Source organism: Bos taurus, chromosome 10 (genome assembly GCF_002263795.3).
Source record: "Bos taurus isolate L1 Dominette 01449 registration number 42190680 breed Hereford chromosome 10, ARS-UCD2.0, whole genome shotgun sequence".
NCBI lineage: Eukaryota > Metazoa > Chordata > Mammalia > Artiodactyla > Bovidae > Bos > Bos taurus.
In genome coordinates, this window is record NC_037337.1 from 62,469,763 (window position 1) to 62,488,160 (window position 18,398).

General features: G+C 43.7%; 1 long non-coding RNA gene across 1 annotated transcript in view; it reads left to right on the forward strand.

Annotated features, from left to right (window-relative positions):
• LOC101902090 (uncharacterized) overlaps positions 1 to 8,802 on the forward strand; it is a 38,443-nt gene extending 29,641 nt beyond the window's left edge. The window contains exon 6 of the long non-coding RNA XR_003036870.2: positions 5 to 8,802. This is a non-coding gene — a long non-coding RNA (uncharacterized lncRNA). The remainder of the gene's footprint in view (positions 1 to 4) is intronic.
• The last annotated feature ends 9,596 nt before the right edge of the window (positions 8,803 to 18,398 follow it).

Below are 18,398 nucleotides of genomic sequence, written 5' to 3' on the forward strand. Positions count from 1 at the left end.
ATAGGTTGGACATCTAAAAATCAAACGAACCCTAAGGAACAAAACAAAACAAATTTATGTGAACCAAAAACATCTACTGAAACTTTTCAAGCCCCAGATGAATTAGTATCCTCCAATGAGATGCACTTGTGTGACTTAGAAAACAGAAGTAAGAAGCACAGGATCGGTTTCAGGTTGCTGCCATAGGTTAGCAAGATTGTAGCTTATCTGTGGCAATTTCTGGAATTTATTCTTCAGTTCCTGGATGTGGAGTAACGTGGTGGTAGCAGCAACTCTCTTTCTTTGACTCCCTCATACATGGATAACATTTTTGGGTGTCCTTTCAAGGTTTTAAGGTGCTTAGACACTGCTGTGGAAGGGGCTGCCTTTCCTGATGGCTCAGTTGGTAAAGAATCCACCCACAATGCAGGAGACCCGGGTCTGATCCCTGGGTCAGGAAGAACCCCTGGAGAAGGAAATGGCAACCCGCTCCAGTATTCTTGCCAGGGAAGTCCAATGGACAGAGGTGCCTGGTGGGCTACAGTCCATGGGGTTGCAAAGAATCGGACAGGACTTAGAGACTAAACCACCTACCAGACACTGCTGTGGAAGGGACGGCAACTAGCATGATCCAACACCAGCCTCAGTCCTGCATGTTTTCAAAAATCATTCCCAAAGGCTCAGCCTAGAATCTGCTGCTGCATCCCTCATGAAGCCTATAAGCATCCGGTTACCTAAAGCAAATATCCCCTGCTTAAAATACCTGGAGGGGTTTGCTTTTTACACTGAGCACTGACTGACCTAGGAGTGCACACAACACACTACCCGAGGAGCAGTGGTTCTCTTCCTCTTTCCCTTTCTTTCCTTTCCTCTTTCCTCTCTGCCACATCATGTCACATCCCTTCTCTTTCTAAACACTTCAGTTCAAAAGTCATTAGGTGGGTAGACTATAAGCACCCACATGGTAAAAGGGGTCCTGGTGTAGCATCGTAGCCCATGTAGGGTGAGGAGGTTATCCAACAGGTGGGTTGTGGTCTGGTGTAGACCCCCAAAATCACAGCAAGATAGGCAGATGCTGTACAGAGGTATTCTTACTGCAGGCAAGAATCCCTTAGAAGAAATGGAGTAGCCATCATAGTCCACAAGAGTCCAAAATGCAGTACTTGGATGCAAGCTCATAAATGACAGAATGATCTCTGTTCGTTTCCAAGGCAAACCATTCAGTATCACGATAATTGACGTCTATGTCCCGACCAGTAATGCTGAAGAAGCTGAACGGTTCTATGAAGACCTACAAGACCTTCTAGAACTAACACTCCCAAAAGATGTCCTTTTCATTATAGGGGACTGGAAGCAAAAGTAGGAAGTCAAGAAACACCTGGAGTAACAGGCAAATTTGGTCTTGGAGTACAGAATGAAGCAGGGCAAGGCTAATAGAGTTTTGCCAAGAGAACACACTGGTCATAGCAAACACCCTCTTCCAAAAACACAAGAGAAGACTCTACACATGGACATCACCAGGTGGTCAACACCAAAATCAGATTGATTATATTCTTTGCAGCCAAAGATGAAGCCCTATACAGTCAGCAAAAACAAGACTGGGAGCTGACTGTGGCTCAGATCATGAACTCCTTATTGTCAAATTCAGACTTAAATTGAAGAAAGTAGGGAAAACCACTAGACCATTCAAGTATGACCTAAATCAAATCCCTAATGATTATACAGTAGAAGTGAGAAATAGATTTAAGGGACTAGATCTGATAGACAGAGGGCCTGATGAACTATGGACGGAGGTTCGTGACATTGTTCAGGAGACAGGGAGCAAGACCATCCCCAAGAAAAACAAATGCAAAAAGGCAAAATGGCTATCTGAGGAGGCCTTACAAATAGCTGTGACAAGAAGAGAAGTGAAAAAAAGGAGAAAAGGGAAGATATAAGCATCTGAATGCAGAGTTCCAAAGAATAGCAAGGAGAGATAAGAAAGCCTTCTTCAGTGCAAAGAAATAGAGGAAAACAATAGAATGGGAAAGACTAGAGATCTCTTCAAGAAAATTAGAGATATCAAGGGAACATTTCATGCAAAGATGTGCTCAATAAAGGACAGAAATGGTATGGACCTAAAAGATGCATAAGATATTGAGAAGAGGTGGCAAGAATACACAGAAGAACTGTACCAAAAATATCTTCACAACCCAGATAATCACAATGATGTGATCACTCACCTAGAGCCAGACATCCTGGAATGTGAAGTTAAATGGGCTTCAAATGGGAAGCATCACTACGAACAAAGCTAATGGAGGTGATGGAATTCCAGTGGAGCTATTTCAAATCCTAAGAGATGATGCTGTGAAAGTGCTGCACTTAATATGCCAGCAAATTTGGAAAAACTCAGCAGTGACCACAGGACTGGAAAAGGTCAGTTTTCATTCCAGTCCCAAAGTAAGGCAATACCAAAAAATGCTCAAACTACTGCATGATTGCACTCATCTCACATGCTAGTAAAGTAATGCTCAAAATTCTCCAAGCCAGGCTTCAACAATACATGAACTGTGAACTCCAAGATGTTAAAGCTGGTTTTAGAAAAGGCATAAAAACCAGAGATCAAATTGCCAACATCTGCTGGATCATCAAAAAAGCAAGAGAGTTCCAGAAAAATGTCTATTTCTGCTTCGTTGACTATGCTTAAGCCTTTGATTGTGTGGATCACAATAAACTGTGGAAAATTCTGAAAGAGGAGGGAATACCAGACCACCTGACCTGCCTCTTGAGAAATCTGTATGCAGGTCAGGAAGCAACAGTTAGAACTGGACATGGAACAACAGACTGGTTCCAAATAGGACAAGGAGTACATCAAGGCTGTATATCGTCACCCTGCTTATTTAACTTCAATGCAGAGTACATCATGAGAAGTGCTGGGCTGGATGAAGCACAAGCTGGAATCAAGATTGTGGGGAGAAATATCAATAACCTCAGATATGCAGATGACACCACCCTTATGGCAGAAAGTGAAGAGGCACTACTGCTACTGCTACTGCGAAGTCGATTCAGTCGTGTGCAACTCTGTGCAACCCCATAGACGGCAGCCCACCAGGCTCCACCGTCCCTTGGATGCTCCAGGCAAGAACACTGGAGTGGGTTGCCATTTCCTTCTCCAATGCAGGAAAGTGAAAAGGGAAAGGGAAGTCGCTCAGTCGTGTCTGACTCTTCGCGACCCCATGGAATGCAGCCCACCAGGCTCCTCCATCCATGGGATTTTCCAGGCAAGAGTGCTGGAGTGGGGTGCCATCGCCTTCTCCGGAAGAGGCACTGAAAAGCCTCTTGATGAAAGTGAAAGAGGAGAGTGAAAATGTTGGCTTAAAGCTCAACATCCAGAAAACAAAGATCATGGCGTCTGGTCCCATCAATTCATGGCAAATGCGGAAACAGTGGAAACAGTGGCAGACTTAATTTTTCTGGGCTCCAAAATCACTGCAGATGGTGATTGCAGCCATGAAATTAAAAGATGCTTACTCCTTGAAAGAAAAGTTATGACCAACCTAGACAGCGTATTAAAAAGCAAGACATTACTTTGCCAACAAAGGTCTGTCTAGTCAAGGCTATGGTTTTTCCAGTAGTCATGTATGGATGTGAGAGTTGGACTATAAAGAAAGCTGAGGGCTGAGGAATTGATGTTTTTGAATTATGGTGTTGGAGAAGACTCTTGAGAGTCCCTTGGACTGCAAGAAGTTCCAACCAGTCAATCATAAAGGAAATCAGCCCTGAATTTTCACTGGAAGGACTGATTTCGAAGCTGAAACTCCAATATTTTGGCCACCTGATGCAAAGAACTGACTCATTTGAAAAGACCCTGATGCTGGGAGAGATTGAGGGTGGAAGGAGAAGGAGATGACAGAAAATGAGATGATTGGATGGGATCACTGACTTGATGGACATGAGTTTGAGTTAACTCCAGGAGTTGGTGATGGATAGGGAGGCCTGGCGTGCTGCAGTTCATGGGGTCGCAGAGTCGGGCACGACTGAGCTACTGAACTGTACTGTACTGTACAGAGGTATCAGAGGCTCAGTGAGGTGAGGAAGTTATGCGTGTAGATGTGTGTGGTGTAGGATGTCAGAACCTGAGAAGAATGAGGATGCTGTCCCTGTGTGTACATAGGAAGAGCCAGTGCTGGTGGTGGGACAGAGTGAGAAGAGCCTCGGCAGAGCGGCAGCATCAGCGGTGGCCTGATGTGGGGTTGTTGGAGCCTGAGACAGCTGAGGAGGACATCCATGTGAGGGAGGGGCATGTGAGGGAGACACAGACCAGCATGTGGTGTCAGAGTCTGAATGGGATAAAGAGCAGAGGGCGATTAATCTAGTAGCAACAGGGTGTTGGATACAGACAGGAGGTTTGAGCAAATAGCTAAGTATTTTAAAAATAATAGGAACAAGGTTTCTCATTGGCAGGGAAGGTAGTTATAAATATGAAAAGAGAAAAAAAATAGCGTGAACCGTATGGTGTTAGATTGAAATTGGAGATATTGATGTGAAATCAGAGTTCTTGATATATAATTGGGTGTAAATGTGTGACATGCATATATTCTCTAGCTCTGCTCACAAAGAGAATCTGGGAGCAGTGACAACCCAGTAGCAATAAACATATCAAACGTCTAGATCTTGGAAACTAAATGTCATTCTCCATTCAAAAGGACCTCTGAAGAAGCCCCGGCAATGGGGCAGAGAAATTATAAGTAATCCCAGAACACCACATTGTGCCAGAAAGTAATGATATACCCGATGAATGATGGGACATGTCAAAGGACACAGAATGTAGCCTGAGGGGTTCCTATTGAACAAAACTGGGACAGTTCGAGCATCAAAATAAATCATGATTGTAATTGAATATAAGCCACTGAATGTGAGGTGTCTGTGAGTCCATACGGATATCAATAAGCAAATGAATATGTTGAAAGTGAGAAGGCAATGGCACCCCACTCCAGTACTCTTGCCTGGAAAATCCTATGGACGGAGGAGCCTGGTAGGCTGCAGTCCATGGGGTCGCTAAGAGTCGGACATAACTGAGCAACTTCACTTTCACCTTTCACTTTCATGCATTGAAGAAGGAAATGGCAACCCACTCCAGTGTTCTTGCCTGGAGAATCCCAGGGACGGGGGAGCCTGGTGGGCTGTCGTCTATGGGGTCACACAGAGTCGGACACGACTGAAGTGACTTAGCAGCAGCAGCAGCAGACTCTAAAAGCTCAAAGTACCTTCCTACAAAATACTTATTAAACACGAAGGAAATAAGGTAAATCTGCAGTGAGCAGACAGACAACTGATCAGCTGATTATTACTTGACAATCAGTAATGTGATGTTGAATCACATTTCCACCTAATTGAAATCACATGCCACCTAATAGGATGCAGTGAAAAGAACACAACATCACTTTGGTGTCGTTCCCGCCAAAACCAAAGATTCGTAATCAGAATCTAATTGTGCAAAGTCATCGACAACCCCAAATTGAGGACCAATCTACAAAATAGCTTTTCTGTAATTTTTAAATGATCAGGATCTGAAAGATTCAACAGTCTTCAAATTGAAGAACACTAAAGAGACATGGTAACTAAATGCAACTTGCGATTTCAGACTGGTTTATTTTGCTATAAATGATATTATTGTGACAACAGGTGATACTGCAATGGATCTGAAAATAAGATGGTACTGGTGTGTCAATGTTACAATCCTGGTTTTGGTGGTTGTATTGAGTCATGTGGGGCTTTCCAGGTGGCTCAGGGGTAAAGAATCCACCTGCCAATGAAGGAGATGCCAGAGACATGGGTTTGATCCTTGGGTTGGGAAGATCCCCTGGAGGAGGAAATGGCAACCCACTCCAGTATTCTTGCCTGGAGAACCTCATGGACAGAGGAGCCTGCAGGGTTCTCTGAGCCTGTGGGGACACAACTGAGCACGCAGGAGCACATACACATTGGATCCTATAGTAGAAGGTCCTCGTTTGTAAGGATTGTATACTGAAGCATTCAAGAGTGATGGGGCATCATGTTAACAAGTTACTCTTCAATGGTTCAGGAAAAAAAAAAAAACATTCTTGTACTGTTCTTGCAATTTTTCTGAACATTTGAGATTGTTTTACACACACACACACATACACACATACACACAAACTCCAGTTGTTTAGAGTATTATTGTCTCGTCTCTCAAAGAAGGAAAAGTACCAAGGAGGCTCAGGGACAGAGATAAAAAAAAGAATTTCTTCATCCTAGGGAAGTGGCCAGAAGCCAACATGGAGGCCTCTTTTCAGGGGCTCTCATTAGGGGTCTCTGAAAGGAGAAGACAGCATGAAACTGGATAGTAGGTGGAGCCAGGGCTTACTGCTGATTAGACTCATGGAGTCTAAATCTGGTGAGTGTTTTGATTACTAAACTGAGGTCCTGTCATCATCACTCTTCACATCCCATTTCTTCTGAGAACAGCTCCCCCTCCCCATTCTGGTCACCTTGGGCAGTGCCACATGAAATGCAGACCCCGCAGAGTCCACTTTCAATCTTGACTTATAGCAAGCAATGCCAATCTAACACAGGCTGAGAAGGAGCCTCCGAATTCCTACTTGACTCCTCCTGTCTTTGTTCATGACCTTCACTGCAAAATTTTTTGTCTTGTCGTAGCTCACATTCTACCTCTTTCCTGTGACTCTGGACCTCTTTTCACCCTTCCTGTCTGCAGCCTTGGTCTCTGTCCTCACAGTTCGTCTGTTCCTGGTTCTTCTAGGAACAAACCTGATTATCAGTCAGGTGCCAGGCAGAGACCAGCCTTTCTCTGGGGCTGTCTCCTCCTGCCAAGGGGAACCAGAGCAAGTGTCCCTGCTAGAAGGGGTCCAAGAGACATTTTAGCCCAATTTCATCATTTAACAGATGAGGAGACTGAGTTCTAGAGAGGCTACCTAATGCGCCAGTGGTGACAGAGCCAGAAGCAAAGCCCACATTTGCAGTCTCTAGGGTCAGTGTACAGGCAACAGGCTATATAGGGATGGAGATGGTGGTGGCATAACTGAAAAACTGTAAGTGGAGAAATAGAAAAGGGCATCTTATGGGAGGCAGAGAATTCAAGTCCAAAGCTTATATATTTGATCTGGAAAGGAATAAGGAGGAGTCGCGCGATAGAGGGATGATGTGTTTGAAACGGTTTATTGATACTAAATAACATAGCATTTAACATAGCATTTCTCAACAGTGGTGCCGTTGACATCTGGAACTGGATAACTCTCTGTTGTGGGGCTGCCGGTGCACTGTGGGATGTTTAGCAGCATTTCTGGCCTCTGTCCACTAGATGCAATTGCACCTCCCCGATCCTGACTATCACAACTGTCTCCATCCTTGCCAGATATCTGCTGGGATAAAAGATAGTCCCTGGTTGAGAAGCACTGGTTTAATGCATGAACTGGAACCAAGATACATTGGAGAAGGGAGGCCAGCAGGAGGTTACGAGAGCTTCAGCTCACTGAGGCGGTGCAACCAATGGTGTTAGATGTCAGACTCCGAGGCAGATTGCCTGTTTTAAATCAAGACTAAACCGCTTACTAGCTTTGTGGCTGCCCCTGGGTTCTCCAACATGAGAATGATATTCATACCTATCTTTTAGGGTTGTCATGAAAATATATCTAAAAAAGACTGATAGCAGGGCTGGCAAAAATGTAGACATTTGATATGTGAACAGAAATGGAGGGAGAATTAATAAGCCTGGACTGAGCGTGTGGCCAAGGAGCCCTGTAGTAATGTTAGAGTTGATGCACCGTCACCCCCAGGGTATTGCACCAGTTTCTGAGACCAAAATGTCTAAACTTTTCTAAGAGGTCTATTGACTAATGAACAGCAAGTCCACGACATAGTAAAGAATTCTACCCTGAGAGCTCATTCATAAGTCCCATTTGTTTATAAGTCCAACAAAGTGGTGGTGGTGGTTTTGTCACTAAGTCGTGTCCGACTCTTGCTACCCCATGGACTATAGCCCGCCAGGCTCCTCTGTCCATGAGATTCTCCAGGCAAGAATACTGGAGTGGGTTGCCATTTCCTTCTCCAGGGGATCTTCCTGACTCAGGAATTGAATCCGGGTCTCCTGCGTTGCAGGCAGATTTTTTCCCAACTGAGCCCAACAAAGTGTAGATACCCAACTAACACAATTGGCTATATAGTACTGCACTGTAATAGGTTTATTGTACCTTTTATACAAATAATACATAAAAGCAAACACAAAAATAAAAACATTTTTAATCTTACAGTACAATACCTTGAAAAGGACAGTGGGTGCTGTGTGTGTTCGCTTAGTCACTCAGTCGTGTTCGACTCTTTGTGACCCAATGGACTGTAGCCCACCAGGCTCCTCTGTCCATGGGATTCTCCAGGCAAGAATACTGGAGAAGGTAGCTGTTCCCTTCTCCTGGGGATCTCCCCGACCCAGGGATGGACCCCAGGTCTCCTGCCTTGGTGTGGATTCTTTAGTACAGTACAACAGCTGGCATACAGGGGCTTGCACCCACATTCACATCTTTGAAAGTTCACAAGTTGAAGATTCGTATGTAGGGGACTTACTGTATTTTCTCTAATAGGGCTTGAAGACTGATTGGTAAATTCAACTTGTGAGCATTTTAGAATTTCTACTGAATAGCTGAGACAGATCAACTTTTAGTAAACTTCATGTTATATGGAAACAGATGAATCAAAAGAAAGAAGTCAGATGCCTTATCCTTGTTTCAAACACGGAAACAGGTATGGATATACCTATTTATTTCGAGTGAGAAGAGAAATCACAACCAATGCCTGGAGCCCTGGCAATTCAGGACCCATTCTTCTGTGATCTCTTCAGGCAATTTGCCCAAAACACTTAAACAGAAATGATTCCTCTTGCCACCTGCTTTCTACTCACCACCTGGATACTCTGCAACTCCCTGCATTCCCGGGGCCTTGAAGCTCCAGCTTTACTAACCCTGTACTAAATCTACCACTAATTACAGTATGCAAATCCCAGATGCCTGTGCAATAATAATGTTATGATAGCACTCTGAGCCCTTGTTCTGGGTCTTCTGGAAATATTCTGTGGGAACGAAAAAAATCCCCTGGTGATAACCACAGCGTGGCTGAGCTCCAATGGCCTGTAACATCCAACTGGTGCACGTGAAAACACTTCAGAGACGGATATTTGAAAGGGTTTTACTTGGCTGCTGTATGCTTTCCACACTTGTATTATTTCCTCTGCCAGAGGTATGCACTTATTTTATTTTCCCAGCCCGAAGATTTATGATTCTCCCACCAAGAGGCCTCTTTCCCTCTTGCAGCATTCTTTTAAATAATAATAGTAATAATCCCCTACATTTATAATGCTCTATATTTCCAATGCAGTTTCATGTACTCTAACCCACTTGTAGTATTATTTTTGCCTCAGAAATGGCTATCAGCCCTATATAGAATTTCTAATTTCACTCTAAAACACTGCAATCCTTTCATTTTGTTCTTTTAACAATGTTATGTGTTGTTCAATTCACAAGGTTCAATCTTAATTAAACCAAGTTCAGGATCCAAGCGGAAATGACTAGCAGTGAGGGGCAGATTACTAACACCCTATGGCACATTCACTCTAAATTTAGATGCTACTCTTAGAGTCTTCCAAATCGAATCACAACCTTATAATTAATATTTCCTGTCCTTCCTCCCTGCATGAGATTGTCAGTCCCAGTGATATTTCACAGTATTTGCAAGTATTTATTCTTTGCAGAGTGCATGTTACCAAATGTGAACTGAGAATAGCAAAACCACACTTTTCATTTTTCCTGAAGAGACAATTAAAAACTAAAATCCAGATGACTGCCACATAATTAGATGTAAATATATGTATTCTTCCCCCAGAGTACCTAGTTTAAAAAATCTTATTTTTAAAGTTAAAGTATGTTGGTGTGTGTGAATCCAAGTTCTACTATAGCAATACATGCAGAAACACATGCGTATGTATAGAATGAAGAAGTTTTAAGGCACCATTCAAATGTATAGAAGACACAAGGTAATGTCCATTTTATTTGGCAGCAATATATCAATAGACACAGAGACTTAATATCACATTAAAATCTAAAAGCTAACAATCTGTAGCTTTTCCAAGTTTTCTCCAATGACATTTACAGACAGAAGAAAGAAAACTAAATTTCAAAATAATGGGGGTTCAATGTCAGGTACTAGGGATTCCATATACTGCTGTGACAAACGTCTAGTGGATTCGGGGGCAGAGGGAGGAGAGGGGAAATAAAGGAGGGGGAGAGAAGAAGACATCAACTGTCTAGGCTGAAAATGGGCAGTGCTGCTTAAGGCTGGTGTGCATGTCCTCATGTGTAACCCTAATAGAGCTGTCTTTTATAGCTGACTTCAATGGGATAATTAAGCGTTCAGATGCGCTCATCCAATTTCGCCATTTGAAGGTATATTTGATCATTGGTTTTACTAATAAGGTTCCTAATTATAACCTAGAGAAGAATTTGGCTAGCTGTGGAGTTTTTCCTGTGGAAACCACGTTTTGGATGGACTAACAACAGCTGAAACTGTGATGACTCTAGAGCTCCTGCAGAAGCCAAAAGCTGACTCAATCCATTTGTAGTTAAATTATCTAATTCCTGGTCAATAGCAGGTGACACGAAGCAATCGTTACACTAACTACATACCCGAACATCATTCTTGGAGAGGTTTATGGTCATTTGAGATGAGATAGCCATCTCTGTGACTGGCGTGTCTCCAACTGTCTATGCATCAAAGACCTATGCATGTCTATCCTGGTTATTGGCTATCAGAGCATGGTTTTGCCTTACAGAATTATGAACATCTGTAGCCCTCTTGTATTAGGGCAGCACACATCACCTGCTGGTTAATAGCTTGCCAAAGAGATTCTTGATGTCCCCAGAGACTAGCAGTGCTCTCATCAAGAGGCTTGTTGGAAATACAGTTGTGAGCCCCATCTCAGACCTCCTGCTCCAAAATGTGCATTTTAGCAAGATGCCCAGGTGATTCAGATCCACTTTAACATTTGAGAACCATTGCTTTACACAGTCTTTCACAACTTCTTTTGGTTGTTATCTTTTAAATTCATATCAGGGCAAAGCCTCTGAACTGATCCTCCTGTCACCACTCTTACCCCATTTCATTAATGTCTTCATGCAGCGGCCAAGTACATTTCTAAAGCACAACTCGGCTGCTACAGGACGTGCACTTCCAATCTCCCAAAGCCTTCCTGTGGCTCTCAGAATTAAGCTTTGAAACTCAGCCCTTTCTGGTCTATTCCCCATAGACTTTCCAGTTGCACTTCTAAACATTTCCACGGGATGTTAGAGTGACTTGAGCAGGGATAGCAGTGGCTACTCTAAATTAGAAGGTCTGAGAAGTCTTCTGGAGGAGGCGATGTTGGAAATGAGACCCAAATGACAAAAACTCACAATGCCCAGAACCTGCTTCCTTGTTTTTGCACAATTCATTTCCTGCATCTGATTATGTTATGCTGCTTGCTGCCTCAATTTTCTATTCATTCTCCAGATTCAATTCCAATGCCATTCCTTCCTAGAGAATCTTTTCTGAGCAGCCCCGGTTCACATGTGTGTTAGTTCTGTTGCTTTGAACTTATGTTCCCCGTATGTCTTAGTCTGACATACATTTTAATCTATTGGCACTGTGAGATTTTGAGTTGCTGGAAGCAGGCACTGACACAGAGTTTGGGTCACCGGATGTTTATTCAGGGTCTCCATTTGTGGGTGGAAGATGGAGGAAGCAAGACTGGTCTGTGGACACAATTCAAGAAGCCTGGAGTTATGTAATAGAGGAAATAAGGACTGAAGTCATGTAAATTTGGAGCCAAGCAAAATTTCATGCAAGCTGAAAGCTTGGGGAAGCAGAGAAGTGTCTCAGTCTACAGAGAGAAGAGTACGGGTTCACTTAGGGTCAGACAAGCAGCCTCAGTTCTTGATCTTCACCTTTCATCCCTGGAAGCAGTTGCTGCCAATGGAATTGCCTGGTTGCCTTAGCCTATTTTGAATGGAGTTCTGTTTGGTGAAATGCAAGGATTCCTGGCTAAGATATTAGATGACATGAATATAATTCCACAAGAAAGTCGATCTAGAGTGAATTTTTAAGCCTCTTTCATTCACAGATGGCCTCCCAGGTTTATCTACAAGTGATCCAGATGTGGAATGCCTCCAGAAGACAAGGGTCAAGGTACTGTTAGCCTGGAAATTCACTTGGGTCTGTTTCTTTTTATTATTTATTATTTTATTATAATATAAAGCTACCAGGGGATTGTGAAGCTCTAAGCCTCCTTGGTGGCTCAGTGGTAAGGAACCGCCTGCCAATGCAGGAGATGTGGGTTCAGTCCCTGGATTGGGAAGACTCCTGGAGGAAGAAATGATAACTCACTCCAGGATTCTTGCCTGAAAAATCCCATGGACAGCGGAGCCCAGCAGGCTACAGTCCATGGGGTCACAAAATGTTGGAGACACAACTGAGCACACAGTCACATGTTCAAAAGCTTTCACGTACACTCGCATATGGGAACATCCTGATTCATTTCAAACGGTTTGGAGAGAGAATCAAGATTATAAGGCTGGAGGGTAACAAGAGAATGGTAGTCCTGTGGTCTTCTTCAAATCATGTTACAAGGCTTATGAGTGCTTACTGTGTATTGTATAAAAGAGAGATTTCTGTGCCAGGAGATCTGGCCAAGCCTGATGTCATTGACCAACAAGCATGACCAATGCTGCAGCCAAAAAAAAAAAAAAGATGATGAAAATGAGACTGCTGGGGTTAGCTGGGATTTTCCCAGCAAAAGGCAAGATGAATCCACCTAGAACATGGATCAGGGAAATTAGGCTATTCTTTGGTGTATCTACTCAACTTCTACTGTTTTTAGAGACTTTTTTTGTTGTTGACATTTTTGTTTACTGATATAACTCTATTCACCTTGCCTTCACATATGTGGGTGTTTGGTGTTTACTGATGAGCATTTAAGATGATGTTTATATATTCTGGTTTTGTGTCCAGGGATTTAAAATATGGGGATTTCATTATGCCACTCTTAATGACTAGATATTTATTGACTAGATTAATCAACACATTGTATATTCTTAGGCACAAACGTCTCTATTGTCAATGATTTAGTAGTTTCATGGGAGACATTGGAGTCATTCATTAGGGGACATCATTACCTTCTGGAACACAGAAATGATTCTAAACAATTATCCCTGGAAAATCGCACTAAATTAGGGCATATATATAAAAAGACTTAAGACAAACCACAAATAGTTCATTTCTATGTAATTCCTAAAATCGTAGCAGCATGCATGGAGGGTGATGATATTGTCAATTCAAAGCCCTCACCTCTGACAGTAATGGAACACGTCAATAAATGTGTACTTTAGGAGGTGAAAAGAAAACAGGAACCATTAGGACCATCATTATGGGCATCAGCAAAAGAGAGATCCAGCTGGACTTTAATAACAGATTTCAACTCATATCCCATTTAATTTCCATCTGAATTCATTATACATCAAAGAGAGTCTCCTCCGCATCTCATAAAATTCTCAAATCTTTCCCTTGGAGAGCCAGAGCGAATATCATTTCTGACCAATTGACTGACAGATATCCACCCCAGGCTGACCATAGTTCATTAAAAACAATATGTGTGTTTTTCTTTATGTCATCACTTTATTGAACCCCACATGTTCATTGCTAGATTTAAGGCTAAAAGGTTAAATTGCTGATATTGCAAAAGTTACTTAACTTTCCTGAAAGTTATTCTTCATGACCTCAGGTCTGGCTCTTTGAGGTAAACCTCAGGCCTGGGCATTTTTAGCACATTCCACTTCTAAGAAGCAGGCTGCTAAAACTGTTGCTCGCAAAACATCACACCCAGAGTGCTTACCGCCACCCTCTGCTTCAGCTGTTGCCAATAGGCAGGTTTTAATGTGTCAGCTCACAAAGCTCTCAGGAAGCTGCTGGCACTTCTCATCTTTGTCCCTGTGAAATTAGTGGATGTGCTCGGCATCGTCTGCCCTTTGTGGTGTGGGCTGTGAACTTCACATAAGCTAGCATGATACGTGTGGGCAAAGCGTCTGAGCAATAGGGGGAACTAAAACTGTACGTTTATGTACCACAGCTGGGCCATCCCCAGGGGCTCCCATTCTCCTGATTCCATCCTAGATCAGGGCCTTGAATCTTCTCCCCTCTGCCTCTTCCTTTAGACTCAGGTTGACACCTGGGCACGGTGACACAGAATCCAAGATGAAGGTGATGATTTCTGCTCAAAGACACACTAAACATTTTTAGAAACCTCATTATGTAAATATATTATCCTAATATACTGATTCTTCTCATTCAACAGAACCCTTAGACAATAGCCCACGACAAGCTCAGAATATTAATAAAAATTCTTTTATCTGTCTACACATTAACAAGCATTTTGGAGTTCCTACTATGTGACTGATGTGCAAATATCTAGCTAAGGCCGTTTCAGAGATTTAGGTCCAAGACAAATTATATTCTGGTTTCTTCCAATATTTTTATTTAAACAGTATTTGGGTAAAATTAACTTCAATCTTGAAATGTAAAAAGAGTAGCATAAAGACAACCTATAGACTCAAGGCAAATGTGAAGATGGGGAGGACAGACTCACATTACTTAAAACATGTTGCTTGGACTTCCCTGGTGGTCCTGTGCAGGGAATCTTCCTGCCAATGCAGGGGACATGGGTTTGATCTCTGATCCGGGAAAATTCCACATGCCCCAAGGCAACGAGGCCCATGTGCTACAATTATGGAAGCCCGAGCTCTAGAGCCCATGCTCTGCAACAAGAGGAGCCTGTACACTGTAAAGAAGAGTAGCCCTAGCTCACTGCAACTAGAGAAAGCAACGTGTGCAGCAACCAAGACCCGACACAGCCAAAACAAGTTTTAAAAGCTAAACAGATAAAAACATAAACAAACGAAAATATGTTCCTTTAGGTTTTTAAGGCAACAAAGGAAGGGAGGTTCTAAGAGGGCCAATAAAACTCCAGTGTTTGGCATCAGCTCTGGAGCCTTCCAGGTGGCATGGTGGTAAAGAACCGCCTGCTGATTCAGGAGACGCAAGAGACGCAGGTTTGATCCCTGGGCTGGGAAGATTCCCCTAGAATAGGAAGTGGCAACCAGTATTCTTGCCGGGAAAATTCCATGGACAGAGGAGCTTGGTGGGCTACAGTCCATGGGGTCACAAAGAGTCAAGCATGACTGAGCGACTGAGCACGCACACACATGGAGCTTTCACCTCTTCCCTCACCTGCACCCTCTCTAAGTCACTGCCAGGTGCCCAGCAAACTCCCCCAAAGAAGGGGCAGACCAAGGAAGGTCAGCATATAATGTACGTGGAATCTGAGGTCGGCCTTGAAAGCAAGTGCAGTTCACCTGAGTGGAAACAGAGAGGTCATTCTTGACCAGAGGGGTCACAACACACGGGGTTCACAGGGTTACCCGGGTCTGAGTGGTGACTAGGGGTCAGGTGGGCACAGGAGGCAAGGGAGGCTGGGCTGGTGAGGCTGCCGCCATCTTGCTCCTCAGCCTTTGGGTCCCTATTTCCTCACTGCTGGACCAGTGATTTCCTCCCTGGAGACTCCACCTTGATTCTGTTCTTTTCCAGTGCTGATGGAGGCTGACCGTGTGTCCACAGCCATGCCCTCTTTCTCTACCAGGAGGTGCACACTCCAATTTGTGCTACCATTACAGACCTGGCCCAGTCACACCTGCAGGACTGCTGACATTGCTCTTCACCCACAAATGAGATGCAGACTAATTGGTGCCCTTGGAGGGACACGTGAAATCAGAGTCTCCCAAATGACAGCTTACTTTCTGCCCAGCTCCTGGCCCTTCTAGGACTTGAAGTCCTGCTGTTTCCAGGCCCTAGGAGTTGGGGCTTTATGGCTTTGCCTCAGTATTTTAAAAAAAAATGTTTGTATTTATTTGGCTACACTGGGTCTCAGTTGCGGCATGCAGAATCCTTGATCTGTGGGGACTCACGTGATCTCTCATTTGTGGCATGTGGGATCAGTTCCCTGACCAGGGATCAAACCTTGGCCCCCTGTGTTGGGAGCATGGAGTCTTAGCCACTGGACCACCAGAAAGTCCCAGTTCTGCCTTATTCTTGATGACTTTCTCCTCCTATGTGGAATGGGAAGTTTTACCCCTGACCCCAACCCAGTTATGGCATTTTACTCCCCAGAAAGAGGTTTTCATGATGATTATCTGGTTCCCTAGTACCCTGCAGTTGGAAGCCAACTATGGCTAGAATCATGACTAAGATTGATGTTGATTTAAGCACTGTTTAAAAGAGCTTAGCACTGTGCTTACCTATTTTTTCTGGTCCAGGAGTCAGCCTCCATAGCCCCATCATTTCCCACTATTCATTCTGCCCTGGTGGCTTGTTATCTTGCTTCTTAGAGAAACACCATGCATTGTACTTAAATACAACTTAGTATGTTATCAAGACATGCTGCATACATAGAAACAACACTGGTGGACAGTCTCCATAACCCCTGATGTTAAGGTCAGATGTTTTACGTAATAACAGTAACAATGCTTCTCCTGCTGCTGCTAAGTCGCTTCAGTCGTGTCCGACTCTGTGCGACCCCATAGATGGCAGCCCACCAGGCTCCCCCATCCCTGGGATTCTCCAGGCAAGAACACTGGAGTGGGTTGCCATTTCCTCCTCCAATGCATGAAAGTAAAAAGTCAAAGTGAAGTCGCTCAGTTGTGTCCGACTCCTAGGGACCCCATGGACTGCAGCCTACCAGGCTCCTCCAACCATGGGATTTGCCAGGCAAGAGTGCTGGAGTGGGGTGCCATTGCCTTCTCCAAACAGTAACAATGCTGCTGCTGCTGCTGCTGCTAAGTCACTTCAGTCATGACCGACTCTGTGCGACCCCAGAGACGGCCTCCTACCACGCTCCTCTGTCCCTGGGGTTCTCCAGGCAAGAACCCTGGAGTGGGTTGCCATTTCCTTCTCCAATGCATGAAAGTGAAAGGTGAAAGTGAAGTCGCTCAGTCGTGTCCGACTCTTAGCGACCTCATGGACTGCAGCCTACCAGGCTCCTCCGTCCATGGGATTTTCCAGGCAAGAGTACTAGAGTGGGGTGCCATTGCCTTCTCCAAACAGTAACAATAGCAACAGTTAATGCTACTATAATACAATACGTTAGATTTGTAGTCCCCAACCTATTGGCAACCAGGAACCAGTTTCATGGATGATAAAATTTCTTTGATGGGGCAGCAGGGTGATTAAGGTGGTAACTCGAGGATGGGGAGTAATGGGAACAGAGGCTTCGATGACTCGCCCAGCCTGCCGCTCACCTCCTGCTGTACAGCCCATTTCCTAGCCGAGGACCAGTACTGGTTTGCGGCCCAGGGGTTGGGGACCTTTGCTTCAGATATATACTCATTTGGTCCTCACAATAACTCCGTGGTGAGTACTACTGTCATCTCCATTTTATAAAAAGGGAAGCCACGTCATAAAGAGGATAATTGATCAGCTCAAGGTTGCACAGCTGGTGAGCAGTTATGACCGAGATTGAATCCCAGATATCCTGACCCTTGTGCCTGAATTCTTCACCATCACACCATGCTGCCTGTCTGAAGCAGGAGGCCATTTTAGGTTCACAATATGACCAGTGGTCAACTTTGGGATAATTGTGCAACTGCTAACATAAAATATTTCTGTTAAAAGAGAATTACTGTTTATGAAAGCTAATTTAGACTCGCACTGTGCCAACACACAAGCACACAATCTGACACAGGTAAGTACTTACCTCTGAGTGAACAAGCAAGCAATTCAGGCAAGAGTTTTGGAGTAAAAATCAAACATAAAATATGCAAAGGGATTATCACAGTACCTGGTGCATTGTAAACATTTGATAACATGTCATTTGGTAATTGTTATTACTATTGTTATTGCACATATCAATATTATGAACTGATGTGCAGTCTTTCCAGACTACTCTCATATTTATCATGCTGCTGCTGCTGCTGAGTTGCTTCAGTCATGTCCGACTCTGTGCGACCCCATAGACGGCAGCCCAACAGGCTCCTCTGTATCTGGGATTCTCCAGGCAAGAATAGCTTGCTCTAAGAAGAAACAGGAGAAGTGTAAAATGCTCTCTCTCCCACCATGCTTCCCTGCCTTTGGGTATTCTCTCTAAAAGGCTTTACTTGACAATTTTTCTGTAAGTAAAATGGATGCTAAATTTTTGTCTTTCAACATTACAGTAATGTTGGGAGGTAAAATAATTGGCAAAGTAAAGCCCTTGAAATAGACTATGTTAATGAAACACTTGAAGAGTTCCTAAAAAGAATCAAATTATACTTTATACTATTACTTCTATGCACTCC